The sequence below is a fragment of the Myodes glareolus genome, chromosome 6, assembly GCF_982192425.1.
Source record: "Myodes glareolus chromosome 6, mMyoGla1.1, whole genome shotgun sequence".
Lineage (NCBI taxonomy): Eukaryota > Metazoa > Chordata > Mammalia > Rodentia > Cricetidae > Myodes > Myodes glareolus.
In genome coordinates, this window is record NC_142031.1 from 102,566,731 (window position 1) to 102,574,253 (window position 7,523).

A 7,523-nucleotide genomic window follows, 5' to 3' on the forward strand; every position below is an offset into this window, starting at 1 on the left:
CATATCTTTATTGGCGTTCTGGTCTTCTGAACACCAATCATGATGGCCCGCTAACCTCTGCCTGCAGCATCCTAAGGCTTCTCCAGCTCACATCCACAAACTCTTCCACATTCCCCCTTCAGACTAGTTCCAAAGACCTAAGAACCGTACGGTCAGTTTTACCCATGAGAAACTAACCCACCCTTGTTAGTAACATGCTGTATTGGCTGTTTTTGCCAAGTTGTGAGCAAAATATCTGATATAGATATCTTAAGACAGATTTATTTTGGCTCCAGTTCAAGAGGGTTCAGTCTATCATAGCAGAGAAGGCGTGATGAAACAGTGCCATCCTTGGTGGCACAGATGTGAAGCCAACTATTTACATCATAGACTAGGAAACAGCTTTGTCAAAAGCTTGTCCCTCATGACCTACTTCTGCCATCTAAGCCACACCTCCTAAGGGCTCTACAACCCCCCTCCCATATTTCCACAGCCAGGAAACCAAGGCTCTAAATGTGGGCCTCTGGGGGACATTTGAGATTCAAACCATATCAGAGAGTGAGTGTTCAGAGTTCTCTTTGGTAGAGCTGTCAGAGGAAGATTCTCTAGTGATGTGATATTTATGTGTAAAGAAGGATCTTGTCACATAGACTGGAGAATCCAAAAGAAGGCCTGGAACACTGGGAGGGTAGAATTAGAGGAGGGTGGAGGCTGACAATCACTTTGATTGTGCTCTGGGAGCTCATCCCAGTGGTTAGTTGTGGATCTCTATATCTGTTCCCATCTGTTTCTGGAAGAGGGTTCTAGCTTCTCTGGGGTTGTGGACTGTAGGCTGGATATCCTTTGTTTTATGTCTGGTATCCACTTACGAGTGAGTACATACTATTTTTGTCTTTCTGGGTCTGGGTTACTGTAGGCAAAGACTGCCCATTCGTTCCCGGCCACCCAGACCTGAAATAATCACACAAGACTATATTAATTACAATACTGTTTGACCAATCACTTAGGTGTATTTCTACCTAGCTCTTATATCTTAAATTAACACATTTCCATTATTTTATATTTTACCATGAGGTTCGTGGTTTACTGGGAAAGTTCCTGGGTGTTTGTCTCCTTTGGCGGCTACATGGCGTCTCTTTGACTCTGCTTACTCTCTCTCTACATCTCTGTTTGGATTTTCTGCCTGGCTTTACTCTGTTAAGACATTAGCCAAAAGCAGCTTCTTTATCAACCAATGGCAAATAAAACATGATCACAGCATACAGAGGGGAATCTCACAACAGGTTATCTCATTCAGGATTTTTTCTTTTTCTTTTCTTTTTTTTCTGTTTAGTTCCAACCATTTGCTTACAAATTTAAAGATATCATTGTTTTTTACTGCTGAGTAGTGCTCCACTGTATAAATGTACCACATTTTCTTTATCCATTCTTTGGTTAAGGGGCATCTAGGTTGTTTCCAGGTTCCATCTATTATGAATAATGCTACTATAAACATAACTGAGCAAATGTCTTTGAGGTATGATTGGGTATACTTTGAGTATATGCTCAAAAGAGGTATTGCTGTATCTTGAGGTAGATTGAATCCCAATTTTGAGAAATTGCCATACTGATTTCCAAAGTGGCTGTACCAGTTTGCACTCCCACCAGCAGTGGAGCAGCATTCCCCTTACCCCACATCCTCTCCAGCCATAAGCTGTCATCAATGTTTTTGATCTTAGGCATTCTTACAGGTGTAAGATGGTATCTCAGAGTTGTTTTGATTTGTGTTTCCCTGATGACTAAAGATGTTGAGCATTTCCTTAAGTGTCATTCAATCATTTGAGATTCCTCTGTTGAGAATTCTCTGTTTAGATCTGTACCCCACTTTTTAGTTGGATTATTTGGTAGATTGATGTCTAGTTTCTTGAGTTCTTTGTATATTTTGGAGATCAGCCCTCTGTTCGATGTGGGGTTAGTGAAGATCTTTTCCCATTCTGTAGGCAGCTGTTTGGTCAGACAGGTGTTATATGTGAGGAACACATGGGTTGCTTTCATGACTGTGATTTTAATGGTCCCATATATCTCTATTCTGTGTCTCCATTATTTAATCAAGACCACAAGTTTGTTTGTGAGACTCATTATGTAGTCGATATGACTTTTATCTTACAATCTTCAAGCCTCAGCCTTCTGAGTGCTAGGGAATGCTAGCATGCACCACTCCATCTGTTTTAAGTGTTCACCTATATTGTTCTTATGTCTCCATTCATGACACCTAAATGCTGCAGAGTATTTTGTGATAAAGATCTTTCACCTTGGATGGGGGAGATAGCTCAGTCAGTGAATCGCCTGCCATGCAGACCTAGGAGTGTATCCATGTAAAAAGTCAGGCATGCTCAATCCTACACAAAGAACTATAGGCAACTGAGGAAAACTGGGAGCAGAAGAAGTGATCTTCCCCCAGGGAAGTGCGCAGCAATCAATACATTGTTCAGTGCCAATCAGTCAGCCATGAAAACATTTGTACAAGTAACATACAAACTCAACAGGTTGTATTTAGGGGTATGTGCATATAATAACAATTAGTGAAAACAGGTCTTGTATTTGAAAGAGAATGGGAAAGAGTATATGAGAGGCGTTTGGAAGGAGGAAGGGAAGAGAGAAAGCTGTAATTAAACTAAAAATCTCAAAAATTAAAATAAAAAGAATTCAAGCTCAATAACTTAGAAAAAAACAACCCAGGCCTGGTGGTGCACACCTGGGATCCCAGTGCTGGAAGGATCCCTAGTCCAGCTGAATCAACAAGTTACCGGTTCAGGGAGAGATGTTGCAGAAGAATTGTCTGTATTCTGTCAATCATGTTTTAAATAAACGCTGATTGGCCAGGCAGGAAGTATAGGTGGGTCAACCAGACAGGATGTAGAGGCAGAGCAATGAGAACAGGAATATTCTGGGAAGCAGGAAGCTCCCTCCACAGTTCTGCCCAGATCACTGAAGAGGCAAGATGTGAGCTGCCCCTCTGAGAAAGGTACTGAGCCATGTGCTAACATAGATAAGAATAATAGGTTAATATAAGCTACAAGAGCTAAAAAGAAGCCTGAGCTAATAGGCCAATCAGTTTATAACTTATGGAGAAAAGTGTGATTTTCTTTGGGGCTTTCCAGCTGTCGGGTACCGGGCAGGACATAAAACCCAAAAAGCAGGCCCCTCAATGTTACAGAGAGACCCTGACTCAAAAAAATGTGGCAGAAGACACCCTAGCCTCCATATGCACATGGATGTATGCACATGCACACACACACACACACACACACACACACACATACACACACACACATACACACACACCTAAAATAAAACTTAAAAATGGCCTTCACATTTCAGTTATCAACTCCCCTGAAGATGTACACTATGGACATCTTCAGAAAGATGACCTCTTGGGCCTGCAATGGGCTTCTTTTTGAGGTATCTTAGGGTCATGCCTTGAAAAAGATTAGCTTTCTCTGTAAAATGGACACACCAGTCCACAGGCCCATTATGTTTCTGTAGATGACTTACTCAAAATACACTGAGTTTAAGAGACATATGGTACATATTCAAAGTCAAACAAGTTTCAAAATCAAGATCCAGGTCTTCCAATTCCATTCTAAGCTTTCTCCATTGGGAAAAACATTTTTCTAAGAAGCTGACATTTAACCAGACGGGTGCGTGTAAAGCACAGATGCAAAGCTGAGCTGAATTACACTTTAAGGGTCATATGTTAATTATTTATTGAATGACAACTATAGGGGCACCAGTTTTTTCTCCACGATGTCCAGTTTTAATTATTTTTATCATCAAACACTCATACCAAGCAAGTTCATGCTGAGAATCAGCTACTTCCCTTCCTGAAAAAAATTAATCCAATTTCTTTTTACAGCATATTGTCACGGGTGGCAGATTCCTAAGACTTTTCTATAGTTCTGTTTTCTTGCAGCTGTATATCATGGCCCCCAAATCCCTCAAAATTAACAACATCTACCAAGTTCCTCTTCCCCATTTCCAAACACTAAAAACTCCCTCATGCTGCAAGTCACATACCAGAGTCATCCAGGAAGAGGCATGCAAGGTTGGCGGCCGGCGTGTAGCACAGTGGGTTTGTTGAGAGTACGATGCTTTATTAGTGATACACAGAACAGAAACCGGATCCGTTTCAGCCATGGTAGGCCATTCCCATGGGTGTGAAATAGTCACTTTCCTAGACATGTGGCTCCCAGATGAAACGCTTGCTGTGTGATTCGATTTTTCAAATACAAAAAAAAAAAAAAAAAATCTAACCAGAAATTCATCACCGACATGGTAAGAATTTGATGACTAAAAATAATCTCTCCACAGAGTGCATTAGTGTGGTGTGCACATTTGGGAACGGGACGAACACACCAGGGGATCTGGACAAGAGAGTGACATCAGAAATCAACTGGGGCCTACCTTTTGATTTGACTAACATCAAACAGCTGTCCCACATGTGCAAAAATATATCTGACACTATTAAATAATAAATGATTTAAAAACTGTGGGTACTAGTCTTTGATCCTTCTCTCAACTCAGCAAAGTCCAATAGAAACTTAATATAGCCCACGTATGAAATTTTTACATTCTCTGATATCATACAGGAAAGTAAAAGTGTAACACGTGAAATTAATTTCAATGACACATTTTATTTAACCAAAAATAATAAAATATTGTCATTTCAATGTGTGCCATTAACTACATTTGAAGATTCCACGCGACCAGAGTTTACCATATTGAGCAATGCAACCTGGTGTCTCAGAGTTGCCTTCTTAAAGCCCCCTGGACTCCCAGGACCCTTTTCTGTAACTATGATTTTGCCTTCCGACATGATCATAGGTTCTTCTACCATGAATGCCTAACTCACCAAATCAGATCACAATCTAAGCTGGTTTCTTGTTTCCTTTGTGGTTTTTTTTAGATTTATTTTTATTTATGTGTATGTGTGTATGAGTATGTCTGGGTGTGTGTGAGTAAGTGAAGCTGTCCACAGAGTCCAGGAGAAGACAATGGATCCCCTAGAACTGGAGTTATAGGAAGTTGCGAGCCACTGGATACGGATGCTAGGAACCAAACCTAGGACCTCGGCAAAAGCAATACAAGTCCTTAATCAGCAGACATCTCTTCAGTTTCTCACTTGCTTCATTGTCGTTGCTGTCATTTTGTTTTTCTTGTTTTCTCTGTGGTCCTAAACAGAATTTTTTTTATCCTTCCCTGTTTCATTTTTGTGTGTCCAGCACTTAGTACACTATCTAGTACATTGAATGCTTCACACAGGGGTGGTTTGGAGAGGACCTGGGCAGGAGCCAGACTCAGAGAGACCCTGTGAGGGTGAAGTCATGAGTGCCACACAAGTTGCGTTTTGAGTTTGTCTCCAGCTTTTGTATAAGCTCTGACCTTTCATGTTTTTACGCATTTCAAGTTGGTTTTGTGTCGTGGGGCACGGAGCTTCCCGGTCTGTGACCTAGTGATGTCTGAGAAACCCAACTGATCAGGAAGAAAGAAAGAAGCACTCTACTGTAGAATCATCTTTCTCTACCATGTAAACATGCTTTACTCTTGTTGATTAATAAAAGCTGATTGACCCATAGCTAGGCAGGATTTTCAGAGCAGAGAGAATGCTGGGAAGAATGAGGGCCGAGTCTGAGGAGTCACGAACGGAGGCAGAAGCGAGATGAACATGCCGTGTTGAAAGAAGGGACTGCCGCGGGGCAAAGGGCGGATAAGAAATGGGTTAATTTAAGTTAGAAGAGCTAGCTAAAAACAAGTCTAAGCTATTGGCCAAGCATTTATAAGTAAGTCTCGGAGTGGTTATTTGGGAGCAGATGCCAGGACACAGAGAAACTCTGACTATGGCACTCAACTGGAGGCTGGCTTGAGACCAAGCCAAGGATACCGCCAGGGAGTTATCCCAGAGAGGAAGATGGCAACAATGCGGGAGCTGAGCAATCTGGGTAGACATTTCTGCCACCAGAGGTAGCAACTCTTCACTGAGACGAAATTCCACAGTTTAGATCTGATGGTTGTAACCAGAGCTCAGCCTGGAGCCTGTTCCTCCAGTTTCTAGGCTTATATGAGCTACTTAATAAACCCCTTCAGTCTCAGCTAGTTAGTATGGGTTTTATTGCTGAAACCAAGAACCTGACCCCGTTTAGTAGATTACAATATCAGTCAAGGGTTTTCTCTAGTTCTATTAAGTGTATGGATACCTCTATTATCTGATTTATTTCCTTTAAATGTTTTTTTTTTTTAAAACTCCTGGCGGTCAAGGAGTAAGATTTCCACATATTTATCTCCTTCGATCTTGATTACACAACTTCTTTCTGGTACCAAAGTCCCCAAATTCTGGGTAGCTGCCGTTCCTGGACAATTCCTGTAAATAGTAGAATCATAAAAGTCACACGGAGACTTCGTGGTGCAGGTAGTTTGACTGTCCTCCCACAGATTGTTTTATGGCTGTGCTGTAAAAAAGGAAGAGAGTGAGGAGGAGAGAGAACTCACCCATTAAACCCACACCTACCTTGTATCCAGCTGATTGATTGCCCAGGTCCTGGTATCTGCCTGCACAGGATGAGAAAATGAGACTTCTCCCTCTTTCTCCTCTTACTTAACCCAAGTTTGTAGGCTTGTCCAATACAAGCTGATCTGTACACAGTACTCAGGATGATGAGGAATTCATTCTGTTCCCTGTTCTGCCATGAGTGGGGACCATAAAGACCCTCTCGCATTATACAGATCTTTTCCTCATAAAAACCGAGGATCCACAACACAGCGATGACCACACTGAGCAAAGACAAAAGGATAGTGACAAGATATTTGCAATTCATATCACAGACGGCTTATATCCCGATACAAAAGGGTCTTGAAAATCAATAAGGTAAAGGCCAAATCTACCCCAGAGAGAACTAGGCCAACTGATGGTGAGCCAGTTTATGGAAGGAAATAGAAGAGATATGCAAAGACAGACAGCTCTGTAACATATGCAAAGGAAAAAGATGTGGTTTTCAAACACTATGCTGACATTCCATTTTTAACCTCTTAGAATGCTACAGACCAAAATGTAGGCCAAACCATGGTGCTGGCAAGAGCTGGGGTGATGGGGATACTTACTGGTGAAAGTATAAGTTGGAACTCGCAGAAGGCAAGTTACAATTACACAGACTCTTAACTGGCATTCCAGCTCTGGGAACTTAGTCTACAGATGGACTTTCACATCCGCGAATTGGATTATGGACAATGGCACTGTGTGTGTGAGAGCAAAAGAAACACTTGCACATCATCTGACGGTAAGGAGAAAGGAAACTGTATCTGACCAAACAGCTCAGCGGCCTTCACCCTGGCCCTCGGTGGACCAAGCCTGTCTTCGGAGAGGATTATCCTTATTAGGATAAGAAGGAGATTCATACAGAGTGCTGGAGATTGAAGAGGACATGCAGAGCTGCTAAAAGTCAACACACGCATGCACGCGCGGACAGACACACACAGACGATGTTGAGATGCAAAATGAGATGTCTTGCTTA